This window comes from Triticum dicoccoides, chromosome 2A (genome assembly GCF_002162155.2).
Source record: "Triticum dicoccoides isolate Atlit2015 ecotype Zavitan chromosome 2A, WEW_v2.0, whole genome shotgun sequence".
NCBI classification, from domain to species: domain Eukaryota; kingdom Viridiplantae; phylum Streptophyta; class Magnoliopsida; order Poales; family Poaceae; genus Triticum; species Triticum dicoccoides.
The window spans coordinates 240,449,432-240,469,222 of NC_041382.1; the positions used below are offsets into that span (position 1 = coordinate 240,449,432).

A 19,791-nucleotide genomic window follows, 5' to 3' on the forward strand; every position below is an offset into this window, starting at 1 on the left:
GGGGGCATTGACCATCTCAGTAGTGGCCATGAGCATATCTGGGGTCGGCTCGGTGGCTGCCTCCATCTTCTTGGAGCTCTCTGTCTCGTGGGGATCAGCCTGTCGCGTCTGCTCCAACATCGACAAATCTTTGCCTGGTTCTCCTTGGTCCATCATGAAACATACGAATACTTGGAGACCACTAAAAAGAAAACACAATCACAATGACAATGAAACAAAAAAGAGAGTGAGGATCGGTTACTGCTTTGGAAAAGTTCATTTTTTCTCTGAATGAAAATATAGCAACATCACGAATCCGGTTACCTTCCCTTCATCGGGAGAGAAGAACAATGGCAGATGCGAGTTGGCTTTTTTGAAGACGGTGAGGGAGAAGGGGGTTAAGCGAAGAGTGAAATGATGGTTGCTTTGTCCGTCAAACTTATACTGCGGGGAGGGTTTTTTTTGATACGACAACTCATTACTGCCGCGCTGCGACCGGGGTGACTCTCCGCCTGCATACTGCCTTCTAATTTGGTGGATGGCATTTGGGCCCGCACGCTGCATGGCCCGCATGTCGGTGAGCAAAAGTAAAATGGCATTCTGCAGAGGGAGACGTTTCGATGACCTTGGAGGAGCCAGAAGCGGTAGTGTATCCACTGTACTAGTAGTAATTGTTTTTCTAGGTAGCTGTTGAGTGTCTCCATTGTACTAATAGTAATTGTTTCTCTCGACCCAAGACAAAATAGCCCATCCACCATAGTATATAATAAAATCATTTCAAAATCCCATATATTTACTTAATGAGAGGCGCTACCTACACCCAACATGGACTATGCTTTGGTGCCTTAAGGCACCTGACATTGTGTCAATGACATGTGGGCCCAATAGGTGGCTAGCCCACATGTCAGCGACCCAAAGGCAGGTGACTTTAAGGCACCAAAGCTGCGTCCACCTAGTACACCACCCCCCAAAAAACATGGGTGCTCTTCTTCCTCCTCACTCCCACCCACCTCATGTCAGCTCGCTCCGATCGCTCCCCTTCTTCCTCACTACAATAGAAAATGCCCAGCTCCCCTTCTTCTTCACTCGCACTACAACTAGGCTCGTCATTTGTTACTCTGCTCAAATCCGTGAGCTTGACGCGATGCCCTCAAGGTACATTACAAAAAAAGACACATCCGTGACATTTTGGGCCGAACGAAATTTTTTTGTCATACTTATGACACTTCTATGACAATAATTGTGACAAAACACGGTATCATCATAGATGTGGTGGGGTCCTACTTCTATGACAAAAAATCATGATAGAAAATGGGCTTTTCGTCCTGGGCGGGCCGGAGACGCGACTACATGACATTCTTTGGGCCGTCCATGACGGAAAAAACCCTGGTAGAAGCGAGGGCGAGGAAAATATGAAGGTGTTCCCGATTACGGTGGGTGGTCGGGGCCAATCGATGCACGTTTCTATCGTACACGCACGCGCGTGGGTGTGAGGCGTTGGGCTCTAACTAAACCCAAGCGAGGCGTTGGGCTCTAACTGAACCCGAGAAATTTCACTGCAGGCAACGCGTTACTGAACCCGAGCGATCGATCGATGGCTGTTAACTGAACCCGATCGAGCGATTCCTTCGCTACTACTACTAACTGAAGACGATCGATGCTTCCTCTGGATGAAGAGTGAGCGTTGCTGGGGGGTTTGGATGAATAGTTCCTGATAGGGGTGGATGAACAGGACCCCGTGGTGTTGCCTCTGGATGAACAGTGAGCATTGCTGGGGGATTTGGATGAACAGTCCGCTGGGGGATTTGGATGAACAGTCCCGGTGGGGGTAGATGAATAGGACCCTGTGGTGTTGCCTCTGGATGAACAGGGCCCTTTTCGATCGAGCCGGTTGTGTAGCGACCAGACCTCAAACAGTTTGATCTTTGTGCATCAGTGTCATCCCTAGATCGGTAATGCTGACATGCATAGTACTTGAAGGATTTATAACAGAGTAGCAATCACACACTTATTACATCGAATGTCTCAAAAGAGAACTTATTACAATAAATATGGCTTAAGGCAGGCCATCTAATACGATAACAGCGAAAGGCATGGAAGATAAATTGAGTCCATCAACTCCAATGGCATCACTGAGTGAAAGACCACGACCTAAGGCTCCTTACTCGTCGTCTGAAAAGTCTACAACATGATACGTTGCAGCCCGAAAACGGGTCAACACATGGAATATGCTGGCAATGTAACACGAGAGAGTAATCAATAGAATAATGCTATCACTACATGCATATATGGCTGGTGGAGGCTGTATGGTTAATAAGTTTTGCGAAAAGCCAATTTTTCACTACAACAAAGGAATATCTTTTATTTAACTATCATGGTGGTTGTTAAACATTGAGAATGGTAAACCCCATCTCAATCCCAAATGAAAATAATTAACAATAACCCAATCAAATTTTATAATTAAGAGTGTTGAGATCCACATGATAATCCACGAACTAGATAATCAAGATGTCCATAACCGGAGACACAGCAAACCATGATTAGTTTGTACCCCGGGATTTCCAAAAAATACAGACAATCACTAGATTTCCCCAGGTGCCTCAATCCACCCAGATGTGTATTAAAGTTGCCACCTTAAGTTAACCATTAATTAAAAATACTCAAATCTGTCATGAAAACGCTCAAACCCAATCCACGTTTACGAGCATAGCATAGCAATATAAGCAACGTAGAAGTAACTCCCAAAGGTTTGATAATAAACAGGTGAATAGGTACTACCACAACTACTACCCAACCCACAATTTAATTCTGATCCTAACCATGCAATTGTTTGAGGGGTGATCTAATGTAATAAAACTGGGTAGTAAAGAGGTATGATCAAAGTGTTACTTGCCTTGCTGATGATCCGCGAAACCTAGAGACCCATAGTAGCACGCTTTGCACTCTGGGTACTCTACCGCAAACAAAGAAGCATACAATAAGCAATCAAGCAATGGCACGGGTAAAACTCAAATAGGAGATCTAACCAGAAAGTTCAACTTAAGAACTCCGGTTTGCAAAAAGAATCAAATCAAACGAAGCAACAAAACTCAAACGACGAAAGAAACAAGCTTCCTTTACTAATCTGGTATAAAGTCAAATTTTACAGTAGCAAAAACTTGTTTAAGTTGGTTAAACCAAAACAAGGCTTCGAGACGAAACTCTAGGCGCTTGAAATGCCCGATTCCGATAAACGAGTGAAAAGATAAACTAAAACGAAAATCGGATCATAAATCATGATCAAAAATAACCGTGGAAAATCCGAGAAAAAGAAAAAAGGACGAACAGGCTAACGGACGAACGTTCAATATCTGCGGCTAACGGACGAAAACCGTTCACTAAAACAAACATATAGACGAACGTCTGCTAAATAACTAAACCGAAAAGAGAAACCGAACCAAAACAAAAAAAACGGATCTAGGGTTTCGGAGAAAAAAATCGATCAGTTTTCTCGTGAAAACCAAGGAAGGCGGCGGCTACCTCCGGTGGGTCGGGTGAGACGGCGGCGGCGGTGCGGCTCCGATGCGGCGGCGCGACTAGCGGGGCGGTGGCGTGCGGCGGCTAGCGGCAGCGGGGCGGCAACGGTGCGCAACGACGGCGGTGGCGGCGGGTTAGGGTTTGGGTGGCGGGGCTGGTGGGCTTCTCCGGCGGCTGGGCCTTGGGGCGGCTCGGGGCCACGTCTTATAAAGCCCCCCGGGCGGAGTCCTGCTCGGGCACGGCCCGGAGTCGATTTCCTCTTTAAAAAAATTAATTTCGACGTGCAAAAATAGAAAGAAAAAGAGTACTAAACAGACTCCAAAAATCCCGAAATAAATTTTCCCCTTCCTCTAAAAATAGGCCAGCCAAGGTGAACATTTATTTGGGCCTAAAATGCAATTGTGTAAAACACATATTTTTCCTAATTCAAACAAAATAGCGATAAAACTCCAAATAAAATTCTTATTTGATTTTAACATTAAATCTCCGATATTTCTTTATTTTCGAGGAAGTCATTTTATCCTCTCTCTTTTATTTTTATAAAAGAAATATTCAAGAGAAAATAATTAAAATCAAACGATCCCTTTTTTTTCAAAATTCGAGAAAAAACTCGAATATGAAAATAATGAAATCCCCAACTCTCTCCGTGGGTCCTTGAGTTGTGTAGAATTTCAAGGATCAAACCAAAATGCAATAAAATATGATATGCAATGATGATCTAATGTATAACATTACAAATTGAAAATTTGGGATGTTACAAACCTACCCCCCTTAAGATGAAACTCGCCCTCGAGATTCGGGTTGGCTAGAAAATAGGTGAGAGTGATCCTTTTGTAGGTCTCCCTCTCGTTCCCAGGTGGCTTCATGCTCGGTATGGTGGCTGCACTGAACCTTGCAAAATTCGATAACCTTGCTGCGTGTAACTCGGCTGGGAAACTCGAGAATTCTGACTGGCTTCTCCTCGTAGGTCAAATCGCTATCCAACAACATCGCTTCCAGTGGCACTATATCTCTGAGTGGAATATCAGCCATCTCTGGGTGGCACTTCTTCAACTGAGAAACATGGAACACATCATGAACTCCTGACAATCCTTCGGGTATTTCCAACTTGTAAGCAACCTCTCCCATACATTCCAAAACTTTGTATGGTCCCACAAAATGTGGTGCTAACTTTCCCTTAACTCCAAAGCGCTTCACTCCTCGAAGTGGGGATACACGAAGATACACTCTGTCTCCAACTTCGTAAACTGTCTCCTTGCATTTTGAATCCGCATAAGTCTTCTTCCTGGATTGGGCTACCTTGAGTCTATCGCGAATCAGCTTAATCTTCTCTTCAGACTCATTAATCAAATCTGGTCCAAACAACTGTCGGTCTCCAACTTCGTCCCGCAACAACGGTGTTCTGCACCTCCTTCCGTACAATGCTTTGAAAGGGGCTATTTTCAAACTGGCTTGATAGCTGTTGTTGTATGAGAACTCTGTGTAAGGTAAATTTTCGTCCCAACTAGATCCGCAATCTAGTGCACAAGATTTCAACATGTCCTCCAGAATCTGATTGACTCTCTCAGTCTGGCCATCTGTTTGCGGGTGAAAAGCTGTACTGAACTCTAGCCTGGTTCCCAAAGTTTCATGTTACTGATTTCAAAACTTTGAGGTAAACTGGGTTCCTCTATTTGATACAATGGTCCTCGGAACTCCATGTAGACATACGATTCTGGTCATGTATATCTTTGCCAACTTAGCACTGGTGTAAGTGGTCTTCACTCGGATGAAATGAGCTACTTTCATCAAACGATCGACTACTACCCATATGGATTCATAGCCTGAACGAGTCCTGGGTAATCCCATGATAAAGTCCATGCCTAGTTTATCCCACCTCCATTCGGGTATCGACAATGGTTGTAGCAACCCTGCTGGCTTCTGATGCTCTGCCTTCACTCTCTGACATACATCACAAACTTCTACATACTCTGCAATATCCTTCTTCATTCCGGTCCACCCAAAACTATCCTTCAAATCTAGATACATCTTGGTATTTCCTAGGTGAATCGAATATGGAGAATCATGGGCCTCTTGTAGAGTTAACTTCCTGATCTCCTGATTAGTTGGCACATATACGTGGTCCTCAAACCATAAGATATCGTGCTCATCCTCATGAAATCCTTTAGTCTTTCCTTTGCTCATTCTTTCCTTTATTTCGGCAATCTCCTTGTCCGTCTTCAGAGCTTCTCTGATCTTGTCCATCAAGGTAGACTGAATCTCCAAAGTTGCTACATAACCTCTCGGAACTATCTCCAAACATAGCTCACGAAGGTCATCTGCCAACTCCTTGGGTAATTCTCTGCTCATGATTGTATTGACATGACTTTTGCGGCTCAACGCATCGGCTACTACGTTAGCCTTTCCGGGATGATATTGCAACCTCATATCATAATCCTTAATGAGCTCCAACCATCTCCTCTGCCTGAGATTCAACTCCTTCTGTGTGAAGATATACTTCAAACTCTTGTGATCCGTGTATACTTCACAATGGTTTCCGGTGAGAAAATGTCTGCAAGTTTTCAACACATGTACTACGGCTGCTAACTCCAAATCATGCGTGGAATAATTTAACTCATGGGGTTTAAGTTGTCGTGAGGCACATGAAACAACTCTTCCCTCCTGCATAAGTATGGCTCCAAGTCCTCGACGAGAAGCGTCACAATACACTTCATAATCCTTGTGTTGATCTGGCAGAATCAACACTGGTAATGTAACCAAGCATCTTTTCAACTCCTGAAAGCTGGCCTCACATTTCTCAGTCCATTTGAACTTAGTGTACTTCTTTAACAACTCCGTCATAGTCTTTGCAATCTTTGAGAAATTCTCAATGAACCTCCAGTAGTATCTTGCGAGTCCAGGAAAACTCCGGATCTCTACAACTGTCGTGGGTGACTCCCAATTTGTCACACTGACAACTTTGGTGGGGTCTACTGATATTCCTTCTCCGGATATAACATGTCCAAGAAATCCAACTTCCTTCAAACAAACTCACACTTGCTGAACTTGGCGTATAGCTGATGTTCTCTGAGTTTCCCAAGTACTAAATGCAAATGCTCTTTATGTTCTTCTTCATTCATCAATTAGACCAGAATATCATCAATGAACACCATGACGAACTTATCCAAAAACTCCATAAACACCTTGTTCATCATGTTCATAAAATAGGCAGCTGCGTTAGTGAGGCCAAATGACATAACGGTATACTCATATAGCTCGTACCTCATGGTAAAAGTTGTCTTAGGTATATCATGTTATCGGATCTTCAGCTGCTGGTACCCTGATCGCAGATCGATCTTGTAAAACACCTTAGCTCCTTGCAGCTGGTCAAACAAATCATTGATCCAGTAGTGGGTACTTGTTCTTGATTGTCACTTCATTCAATCCTTGATAATCAACAACCATCCTTAACGATCCATCCTTCTTCTCCACTAGAAGTACTGGGGATCCCCAAGGTGACGAACTTGGGCGAATATATCCTTTATCCAGTAACTCCTTAATCTGCTTCTTAATTTCCTCCAAATCCTTTGTGGGCATTCTGTATGGTCTCTTAGATATGGGCCCTGTGCCTGGCAAAAGTTCAATCAAAAACTCAATGTCTCTATCCGGTGGCATGCCTGGCAACTCTTCTGGAAATACATGTGGAAAATCCTTCACCACTGGTACTTCCTCCTGTACAACTCCTGATAAGGAATTTACTTGAGTCCTATTCGGCACATGCCGGATACATACTTTATCCTTCTTCCTTCTGGGGTGGTGAGAAAATCGACTTACTAGCGCAGTCAATGTTCCCTCCATACTTTGATAACCAATCCATGCCTAATATTACATCCAATCCTTGTGACTCCAATACGATTAGGTCTGAGGGGAACAGGTAGTTACCAATCCTTAATGGTAACCGATCACACGATAGGTGAGCCATATACTCTGCTCCTGGCGAGATTACTAACATGGGTGACCTAAGGGCTTGGGTTGGCAGTTTAAACTTATCCACGAATCCCCTTGATATGTATGGATGCGATGCACCAGTATCAAAAAGTACGACTGCAGTACATGATTTAACTAAAAACTTACCTATTACTACATCTGGCTGGGCTTCAACCTCCTCCACATTAACGTGGTTCACTTGTCCCCTATCGAAAGGGTTGGGCTTCTTCCCAGAGCTTCCATTGCCATTTCCATTCTTAGCTTCAGGACACTCATTGGCGTAATGTCCAGTCTTCTGGCACTTGTAGCAAGTAACATGTCTTAGATCTTTCTTGGAGGGCGTTGCTGGGTTGGAACGGTTCTATCAGTTTCTTCCTCCATTACCATTCACGTTCTTGGAGCCACTATGGTTGTGCGAACTTCCTCCATTATGAGTGTGGCCTCCATGGTTATGGACAAGGTCTCCCGAGTTCGGGGTAAAACGAGGTCTCTGTTGGGCTCCAGAATTATACTTCCCTTGTCCATACTTCCTCTTGCGGCTGTCAATCTGCTGCTGCTTCCCTTCAATCATGAGAGCTCTATCCACCAACTCCTGGTAGTTATTGAAATTTGCCACCATTAACTGCATGCTCAGCTCATCATTCAGTCCTTCTAGGAACTTCTCCTGCTTAGCTGCATCTGTAGCGACGTCATCTGGGGCATAACGTGCTAGCTTACTAAAGTCATCCACATACTGGCCAACTGTGCGTCCTCCTTGGCGTAAGTTGCAAAACTCACGCTTCTTCATGGCGATAGGTCCTGTTGATACATGGGTAGTGCGAAAGGCCTGCTGGAACTGGCCCCATGTAACAGTGGCTATAGGATAGGTGACAGTGTAATTCTCCCACCATGAGGCTACTGGTCCATCCAACTGGTGTGCGGGAAAACGCACCTTCTCAGCATCTGTGCATCCTGAAGTGGTTAACTCCCTTCCAATCCTGCGGAGCCAATCATCTGCAACTATTGGCTCAATGCTACTGGAAAACACCGACGGCTGCAACCTCAAAAAACGGGCTAAGTTGTCAACTGGGGGTGGTGTTGGGAAACATAGTAATTTCAAAAAAATTCCTACACACACGCAAGATCATAGTGATGCATAGCAACAAGAGGGGAGAGTGTTGTCTATGTACCCTCGTAGGCCGGCAACGGAACCGTTGACACAACATAGAGGAAGTAGTCGTACGTCTTCCCGATCTAACCGATCCAAGTACCTAACGTACGACACCTTCGAGTTCTGCACACGTTCAACTCGGTGACGTCCCTCGAGCTCCAATCCAGCCGAGTGCTGAGGGAGAGTCTCATTAGCACGAGGCGTGATGACGGTGATGATGTTCTACCGACGTAGGGCTTTGCCTAAGCACCGCTACGATATGACCGAGGTGGAATATGGTGGAAGGGGGCATCGCACACGGCTAAGGAACGATCACGAAGATCAACTTGTGTGTCATGGGGTGCCCCCTTGCCCCCATATATAAAGGAGGGAGGGGGAGGTGCGGTCGGCCGCTAGGGGTGTGCCTGGAGGAGTCCTACTCCCACCGGGAGTAGGACTCCCCCCTCTTGCCTTGTTGGAGAAGGAAAGGGGGGCGCCGCCCCCCTTCCTTGTCCTATTCGGATTAGGGGAGAGGGGGCCCGCGGCCTGCCCTGGCCGGCCCTCCTCTTCTCCCTTAGGGCCCATGTAGGCCCATTAACCCCCCGGGGGTTCCGGTAACCCCCGGTACTCTGGTAAAATCCCGATTTCACCCGGAAAGATTCCGATATCCAAATATAGGCTTCCAATATATCAATCTTTATGTCTAGACCATTTCGAGACTCCTCGTCATGTCCGTGATCACATCCGCGACTCCGAACAACGTTCGGTACATCAAAACACAAAAACCCTAATTACAATCGTCACCGAACTTTAAGCGCGCGGACCCTACGGGTTCGAGAACTATGTAGACATGACCGAGACATGTCTCCGGTCAATAACCAATAGCGGAACCTGGATGCTCATATTGGTTCCTAGATATTCTACAAAGATATTTATCGGTCAAACCGCATAACAACATACTTTGTTCCCTTTCTCATCGGTATGTTACTTGCCCGAGATTCGATCGTCGGTATTCCAATACCTAGTTCAATATCGTTACCAGCAAGTCTCTTTACTCGTTCCGTAATACATCATTCCGCAACTAACTCATTAGTTGCAATGCTTGCAAGGCCTAAGTGATGTGCATTACTGAGTGGGCCCAGAGATACCTCTCGGACAATCGGAGTGACAAATCCTAATCTCGAAATACGCCAACCCAACAAGTACCTTCAGAGACACCTGTAGAGCACCTTTATAATCACGCAGTTACGTTGTGACGTTTGGTAGCACACAAAGTGTTCCTCCGGTAAACGGGAGTTGCATAATCTCATAGTCATAGGAACATGTATGAGTTATGAACAAAGCAATAGCAACAAACTAAATGATCAAGTGCTAAGCTAACGGAATGGGTCAAGTCAATCAAATCACTGTCCTAATGATGTGATCCCGTTAATCAAATGACAACTCATGTCTATGGTTAGGAAACATAACCATCTTCGATCAACGAGCTAGTCAAGTAGATGCATACTAGTGACACTCTGTTTGTCTATGTATTCACACATGTATTATGTTTCCGGTTAATACAATTCTAGCATGAATAATAAACATTTATCATGATATAAGGAAATAAATAATTACTTTATTATTGCCTCTAGGGCATATTTCCTTCAGTCTCCCACTTGCACTAGAGTCAATAATCTAGATTAGACAGTAATGATTCTAACACCCATGGAGCCTTGGTGCTGATCATGTTTTGCTCGTGGAAGAGGCTTAGTCAGCGGTTCTGCAACATTCAGATCCGTATGTATCTTGCAAATTTCTATGTCTCCCACTTGGACTAAATCCCGAATGGAATTGAAGCATCTCTTCATGTGCTTGGTTCTCTTGTGAAATATGGATTCCTTCGCCAAGGCAATTGCACCAGTATTGTCACAAAAGATTTTCATTGGACCCGATGCACTAGGTATGACACCTAGATCGGATATGAACTCCTTCATCCAGACTCCTTCATTTGCTACTTCTGAAGCAGCTATGTACTCCGCTTCATATGTAGATCCCGCCATGACGCTTTGTTTAGAACTTCACCAACTGACAGCTCCACCGTTTAGTATAAACACGTATCCGGTTTGCGATTTAGAATCGTTCGGAACAGTGTCAAAGCTTGCATCTACGTAACCATTTACGATGAGCTCTTTGTCACCTCCATATACGAGAAACATATCCTTAGTCCTTTTCAGGTACTTCAGGATGTTCTTGACCGCTGTCCAGTGATCCACTCCTGGATTACTTTGGTACCTCCCTGCTAGACTTATAGCAAGGCACACATCAGGTCTAGTACACAACATTGCATACATGATAGAGCCTATGGCTGAAGCATAGGGAACATCTTTCATTTTCTCTCTATCTTCTGCGGTGGTCGAACATTGAGTCTTACTCAACTTTACACCTTGTAACACAGGCAAGAACCATTTCTTTGCTTGATCCATTTTGAACTTCTTCAAAACTTTGTCAAGGTATGTGCTTTGTGAAAGTCCAATTAAGCGTCTTGATCTATCTCTATAGATCTTAATGCCCAATATGTAAGTAGCTTCACCGAGGTCTTTCATTGAAAAACTCTTATTCAAGTATCCCTTTATGCTATCCAGAAATCTATATCATTTCCAATCAGTAATATGTCATCCACATGTAATATTAGAAATGCTACAGAGCTCCCACTCACTTTCTTGTAAATATAGGCTTCTCCAAAAGTCTATACAAAACCAAATGCTTTGATCACACTATCAAAGCATTTATTCCAACTCCGAGAGGCTTGCACCAATCCATAAATGGATCACTGGAGCTTGCACACTTTGTTAGCTCCCTTTGGATCGACAAAACCTTCTGGTTGCATCATATACAACTCTTCTTCCACAAATCCATTCAGGAATGCAGTTTTGACATCCATCTGCCAAATTTCATAATCATAAAATGCGGCAATCGCTAACATGATTCGGACAGACTTAAGCATCGCTACGGGTGAGAAGGTCTCATTGTAGTCAATCCCTTGAACTTGTCGAAAACCTTTCGCAACAGGTCGAGCTTTGTAGACAGTAACATTACCGCCAGCGTCAGTCTTCTTCTTGAAGATCCATTGTCAGGACCCCGACTCAATGCCACATCGATCTAGCATGTAACACCTCATATCACTTTGCGGCCTCACGCACGGTATCCCCACGGGTGTCGCCTTACCTTTGCTCGGGACCGTTTGCGCATTTTGGCACACGTATACGATGGTGTCGCTAGCATCCATATGATAAAGAGCCCGGGCTGACATGGCTAGTCGTAAACCCAAAGTGGCACTAACTTACAGGGACAGGCATCCATGACCCAGCATCGAACGTGTCGGTCATCAACGAGTGAATCCAGGCTGTAGCACTGGGCTAACAGGACTCCGGTATTCATCACGTGACATTTCCCCGAAGGGACAGACACAGGATCGAAGAAGGACACATGCCGGCCTGCCTAAGTGTTCCGGAGCAGTAGCAGGCTACCAGGGCTCAGTGGAAGCACTAGGAGACATTCCCGGGTAAGAGAGGCTACTAAGAATAAACAACTAGATAGTCAGATCCCACACATAGCAATACACATTACACGTACGCATAACATGCAAGTATGTGCTGTACAACATGGCATCACAGCATAACTCAACAATCATATAGATAAAGGCTCAGAAGAGCCATCATAGCATTTATTGCAAACAGGGGTCACAAAACCCATCATACAGAGCATTCAAGCAACAAGCGGAAGCATTACATGTCTGGGTACAGACATCTACAAATGAAAAAGGCTGAAGAGCCTGACTATCTACAACATCCGATCAAGATCGTAGCTGAGGTACTAGCTACTAGTCGAAGTCCACGAGAACACTAGTAAGACCGAAGTCTCCGCTGCAAAACATAAATGAAGCAACATGAGTACAAAGGTACTCAGCAAGACTTACATCAGATCCTATCATACATGTATTTGTATCAAGAGGGTAATGTGGGGTTTAGTTGCAGCAAGCCAGCTTTGACTCTGTGGCTATCCTGTTCTACGACTTCCAGAAACTCTTGAGGTGATATGGCGCACCCGAGTCCACTAATCACCACACAATACACTACTATGGATTCATCCCCGTCTCCCTACGAGAAGGCCATCCATAGAACTCACACTTGTGTTGATCATTTTAGAGTATCCACTTCAAGTTGTCTATGTACCATGTAAGCATCCAAGAAGTCCATAACCGCGGACCCGGCTATTCGAATAGATCATGTTAACCCTGCAGGGGTGTACTTCTTCACACACGCTCTCGCCACTTACCGCCATGTACACATCATGTATCTCGGCAACCTTCAAGCGGAAGCCTGGCGAGGGTGTCGGCCACGACCTGACTAACCACACAAGACTCTAGTCCAGGTTTATCGCCTATTCGGGTTCCACCCGCAAGGAGATCCGGCCGGGGTGTCGCTTACGGCCCCAAACGATGTGTACAGGGTTCCCGAGCCCACCATCCGGGTGCCACTCGGTACACCAGGCCACGTGTGCCTAGTCTGTCCCAAGCCCACCCTGCCGGGTGCCACTTGGTAGAAAAATAGCACTACCTACAAACACCAGAAACAAGTTGCGACTCCTGGACAGAGACCAAGTTGGTTAATAAGTCGAGAGGGGTCGAGTTACCGGAACCCAATGTGTGGTAGTATCGAGTCATTGGACAACATACATAGAACTCAGTGCTTAAGGACGGTTCCAGTGAGACAACCCACCATGTACTCCTACATGGCCTCTCACCGCTACCTTTACCAAATCGTGTTCACACACTTCACTCTCAGCATCAGAACATATCGTAACACTCCAATTCATTCCCAATGAACCAGACCTGACACAATTCTAAGCAATAGCAGGCATAGCATGGTAGGAACACAACAATGGCTTCAATCAACTCCTACACATGCTAGTGGGTTTCAACTATTTACTGTGGCAATGGCAGGTCATGCAGAGGAATGGGTTCAACTACCGCAGCACAAAGTAGCAGATGAACCATTGTTGTCCTAATGCAATGACTGAGAGCAGGAGCGAGAGAGTAGGGTTTTATTGAAATGAACAAGGGGGTTTGCTTGCCTGGTAAATCAACAGGGGAGGCACTGCTTCATAGATAGGCACGCTGGAACAGACTCCGGAGCAGGACCTATCGAGAAGGAACAGTGTCGGCAATCAAAACACAATCATATGCAACAATATGATGCATGAACATGGCATGTAGATGTGATGCTGTTAGAGCTAATGCAACTAGTAATCATTTGGTTTGAAGTCCATTTGAACCAAAGGTTCAAATGCATCTCCAAATTAAGCTCCTATATATGCCATAACGTGTTTTCTCATATTCAGCATGTATAAGTTGGTTTGTCATGCCTGAAACTAGTACAAATGGAAAGATTGCATTTTTCTGATAATTTTTCATATATAAATTATTTTAATCTGAGCTACGGTTGAATTGTTATGAATTTTTGAAGTTTAAAACAATTTCTGGAATTTTCTGATTAAATTTAAATCCAGAAATCATATATTGCGCCAGCATGACGTCAGCACGACGTCAGTGGTCAACCGCGGCTGGCTGGGGTCAAACCTGACGTGTGGGGCCCACAAGTCAGTGACAGGGGGGTTAAACAGGGGTTAAATTAATCCTAATTAAAAGTTAGTGGCGCTGGGGCCCACTGTCAGCCACAGGGGGGGTTAACTAAGCGGTGATTAGCACTAAGCTAATCACCTGACGGGCCGGGCCCACATGGCAGGGCTCAGGCGACGGGGCTCACCGCCGGTGACCTCTGGACGCGGCGGCGTCCGCGGAACAGGCCACGGGGGCGGCGTCGGAGAGCACCGGGGCGTAGCCCGGGTTCTCGCGCATCTGGTGGGGCAGGTGGAAGTAGCGGGGGAGGCCGGAGCTCGCCGGAGCAAAGCTCGCGGCGGCGGCCGGAGCTCGGCTTCGAGCGGGAACGGGCTGCGGGGCACGGGGAGGCCAACCTGAGGGGCTCGGCGGCACCCTCGTGGCACTGGGAGCGCGATGGGATGCTCGGTTTGGGCGGAGGTGGGCCGAGACGGTGACGGCGACATGGACGGCGGTGAGAGGCTTCGGCCGTGGTGGGGAACGGTGCTACGGCGCGGAAATGAGGGGGAGAAGAGAGGGGAATAGTGGCGGAGCTCACCGCGGATCCAACGGCGTCGTCGGCGAGCTCGGGGAAGGCTTGGGGCAGCCGGAGCGACGACGGCGATCTCGTCGGCCGGAGCTTGAAGACGACGGCGATTGCGATGAAGCGGAGCTCGCCCGGGTTGCTTGCTCGGTGAGGAGGGAGAGGGGGTCGCGGCGGAGCTCGGGGACTCTACGGAGGGGCGAGGGGACGGCGGGGAGCGCGTCGGTGGTGAGCTGTGGCGGCGGCAGTGCTTCGGGTGAGAGAGAGAGGGAGAGCAGGGGGAGAGAAGGAGGGCGAGGGAGAGTGAGAGAGGTCGGGGTGGCTGCGTGGCGTCGTCCGGCGTTCCAGGGCGACGAGGAGGCGCCAGGCAAGCAGGGAGACTGGTGGCGTGGCGCGGTGGCGCGCGCGCGCGCCGGGCACGCTCCCCTCCCTCTGTCGAGGACGAAGACGACAGAGGAGGAGGCGGGCTGGGCCTCCTGCTGGCTGGGCCGGCCTGCTGCTGCTGGGCCAGAGGCGCCAGGCAGAAGCCCAGGTAAGGTTTTCCTGTTTTATTTCTTTTTCTAAATTTTCTGACATTTGTTTTGATTTAATAAAATACTAAATCAATTTATTACCTTATGCCAATTTTTGCAGGAGCTAGATATATTATTCCAGAGCTCCTTTATAAATGGCATAATTTTTGGACCATATTTCATATATATAACAATATATATCCAAAGCAAATAATTATCGGATTAATCTAAATGGCCAAAATTAAATATCCATGAGCTCCTAAAAATATTGGTTTGATTTTTATCTCTATCCAATATTTTCAGAGGGCAACATGAGCATTTTCTTGGACCCTTTTGGAGAAATTTTACTTGGGTCATTTTCAAAAATGATTCTGAGGGTTCCACCAATCCTCATTTCAAATTTAAATGAAATTTAAATATGATGCACAAATGGCTAGCTAGTCTAAGTCATACCAGACTAGGGATGTGACAACTCGCCCCCACTTGAAAAAATCTCGTCCCGAGATTCAAGGGTTGACGGAAAGAAAGCGGGGTACTCCAGTCGAAGAAGATCTTCTCGCTCCCAAGTAGCTTCTCTCTCGGAATGATGAGACCACTGAACTTTGAGAAACTTGATGTTCTGACGTCGAGTGACACGCTCTGCTTGATCAAGAATGCGAACCGGGTACTCTCGGTATGTGAGGTTATCTTGGAGATCAAGCGTTTCGTGGTCCACTCCACGGATGGGATCCGAGAAGCAACGCCTGAGTTGAGAGACGTGGAAGACATCATGAACTCGAGAAAGATGTGGGGGTAGTTCCAACTGGTAGGCAACCTCTCCTTGTTTAGCGAGAATGCGAAAAGGACCAATGTAACGAGGAGCCAACTTGCCCTTGATACCGAAACGATGGGTACCCTTCAAGGGAGTAACCCGAAGGTAGGCCTTTTCGCCAACTTCATAAGTCATATCCTTATGATGACGATCATACTGACTCTTTTGACGAGACTGGGCTGTTTTCAAATTCTCACGAATGATGTGAACTTGCTCTTCTGCCTCCTGGATCATGTCCGGTCCAAAGAATTGTCTTTCACCGGTTTCTGACCAGTTCAAAGGTGTTCGACATCTTCGTCCATAGAGAACCTCAAAAGGAGCTTTCTTGAGGCTGGATTGGTAGCTATTGTTATAGGCAAACTCGGCGAAAGGAAGACATTTCTCCCAATCCATACCGAATGAGATAACACAAGCTCTGAGCATGTCTTCGAGAATTTGATTGACCCGTTCCACCTGACCACTCGACTGAGGGTGGAAAGCAGTACTGAAGGAAAGATGGGTTCCCATGGCAGTTTGGAAGCTCTCCCAGAAATGAGAAGTGAAAAGACTGCCACGGTCTGAATTGATCTCTAGTGGAACACCATGATGTGACACTATTCGAGAAATGTATAAGTCAGCAAGCTGACTAGCAGTGATACTCTCTCGAACAGGAATGAAGTGAGCCACTTTGGAAAGATGATCAACGACTACGAAGATAGCGTTATTCCCTCTCTTGGTCCTGGGAAAGCCGGTGATGAAGTCCATACCAACTTTATCCCATTTCCATTCAGGAATAGCTAAAGGCTGAAGGGTGCCAGCAGGCCTTTGATGCTCTGCTTTAACGCGACGACAAACGTCACATTTAGCAATGAACTCAGCGATTTCTCTCTTCATCCTAGTCCACCAGAACCTCTGGCGTAGGTCCTGATACATCTTAGTGCTACCGGGATGAATCGTGAGAGGAGATTCATGCGCCTCCTTAAGAATCAACTGCCGAAGATGTTGCTTCTTGGGAACCACCAAGCGATTCTCAAAGAAAAGAACACCACGATCATCCATAGAGAAACATCCACCAACTCCCTTCTTAATGTTTCTCTTGATCCGGGTAATCCCCGTATCATGCTTCTGGGCTTCTATGATAAGTTCCACAAGGGTAGGTTTCGCCACCAAGGTAGAAAGAAATCCGCGAGGAGCTATGTGAAGATTAAGCTTACAGAATTCCTCATGGAGAAGTGGTTGGCCTTGCTGCAACATGAGATTGTTGCAATAAGATTTACGGCTTAGAGCATCAGCCATGACATTGGCTTTGCCTGGGGTGTAGGTAATCCCTAGATCATAATCTGTGATTAACTCCAACCAATGTCTTTGCCTAAGGTTCAGATCTGGTTGGGTGAAGATATACTTGAGACTCTGGTGATCGGTGTAGATCTCGCAACGTTTACCAAGAAGGTAATGTCGCCAGGTCTTGAGTGCATAGACTACGGCTGCAAGCTCTAGATCATGTGTAGGATAATTCTCCTCATGTGGATGCAACTGTCGAGATGCATAGGCAATCACATGACGATCCTGCATAAGAATGCAACCTAGTCCCTGTCGTGAGGCGTCGCAGTAGATAATAAAGTCTTTAGTGAAATCCGGTGGCACAAGTATGGGAGCAGAAGTCAGGCGTCTTTTCAGTTCCTGAAAACTGTACTCACACTGTGGGGACCACTCAAACTTTTTATCTTTCTTGAGAAGTTCCGTGAGGGGTTTGGCTACTTTGGAGAAGTTTTCAACAAAGCGGCGACAATAGCTGGCTAGACCAAGGAAGCTCCTAACTTGTTTAACGGTCTCAGGTGGAGTCCGATCGAGAACGGCTTGAACTCTCTCGGGATTGACAGCAATGCCCTTACCAGAGATTATGTGGCCTAAGTAGGTCACTTCTGGCAACCAAAATTCACACTTGGAGAACTTGGCATAAAGGCGGTGCTCGCTGAGTTTTTCTAACACAAGTCTAAGATGTTCGGCATGCTCTTCCTCGTTCTTCGAGTAAATAAGAATGTCATCGAGGTAAACCACAATGAACTTATCTAAGTACTCCATGAAGATCGAGTTCATCAAGCGGGAGAATGTGGCTGGAGCATTGGTTAGGCCAAAGGACATGACGGTGTACTCGTACTGGCCATAACGAGTGACAAAAGCTGTCTTGGGAATGTCCTCGTTTCTGATCTTGATTTGATGGTAGCCTAACCTTAAATCCATCTTGGAGAAGACTGAGGATCCAGCGAGCTGATCATACAGGTCGTTGATCCTGGGGAGCGGATACTTGTTCTTTATCGTGACCAAATTAACGGGACGATAATCTACGACCATCCGGTCCGTACCGTCTTTCTTCTTGACAAAGAGGACGGGGCAAGCCCAAGGAGAAGAACTAGGACGGATGAAACCCTTTTGCAAGGACTCATCAAGTTGTTTCTTAAGCTCGGCTAGTTCTAAGGGTGCCATCTTGTAAGGTCTCCGGGAGATTGGAGCTGTTCCTGGGATAAGATCTATGACGAACTCTACATATCTGTCAGGTGGAACACCTGGCAGTTCCTCTGGAAAGACATCCGGAAAGTCACGGACTACCGGGATATCTTCAAGGTCTGGAAGAGGGCTGGCATTAAGAGAATAGAGCTGACGCTTTGCAACTCTAGTGGAGACGGTGACTATCTTGCCAGATGGGTGTGTAAGCTGAACAGATCTTGTGTAACAATCAATCTTGGCATGATGAGCTGTCATCCAGTCCATACCCAAGATGATGTTAATATCTGAGGACTTGAGGGCTACAAGTGATGCAAGGAATACAAGTCTATCAACAAGGATTTCGTTACCATGGCTGATTCTGGTGGTCTGCCATCTAGACCCTGGGGTTTGGATTTCAAGCGGAGTTGGCATATCACAAAATGACATGTCGTGCAAACGAGCATAGCCTTCAGAAATGAAGGAGTGAGATGCCCCAGTATCGAATAGAACTGATGCTGGGTGACAATTGACAAGGAGTGTACCAAGAACGACATCTGGATCATCATGAGCGTCTTTAGCTGAGACGTGATGCACACGTCCACGTTCAGTCGGAACTGACTTGACACTGATCATCTTGCGTGATGGCTTAATACAGCCAACAGTCTTCTCGGGCTGGGGTGGAGCATAACTAGTCTGAGAGCAATCACGTGCATAGTGTCCTGGCTTCCCGCATGTGAAGCAAGTCCCTGAGGTTGGACGTGGACCCGCACTGACAAGCGGTCTACCAGTAGGCAAGGGTGGAACATACGACTGAGCTGGGGAAGGCACCACATAGGATGGCCTCGGTGTATATCCGGAAGGAAGAGCGGAGTTTGGAACCCAAATCCGGCGCTTCTGGGAACTAGAGCCAGAGGAAGATCCCAAATTACGGGTGTGCTTACGAGACTCCTCATAAGTGAGCTGAGCTGTCTCTGCATCGATGGCCTTGTTCACAAGGGCTTGGAATGTATCACAATGATGCAGGTGGAGATCACGGCGCAACTTGGGGTTGAGACCCTTTCGGAACCTAGCCTGCTTCTTGGCGTCCGTGGACACTTCTTCTATGGCATAACGGGCGAGGTTCTCGAACTCTCTGCTGTAAGCATCAACAGCCATCTTATTCTGGGTGAAACTACAGAACTCTTCTCTCTTGCGATCAATGAGGGCCTGGGGAATGTGATGCTCGCGAAAAGC

The 19,791-nt window shown here is 46.4% G+C and overlaps 1 protein-coding gene across 1 annotated transcript in view; it reads left to right on the forward strand.

The window, feature by feature from the left end:
- Positions 1 to 19,791, forward strand: part of LOC119357812 (E3 ubiquitin-protein ligase SINA-like 10) — a 90,325-nt gene that overhangs the window by 20,095 nt on the left and 50,439 nt on the right. The gene's annotated exons all lie outside the window — the stretch shown is intronic.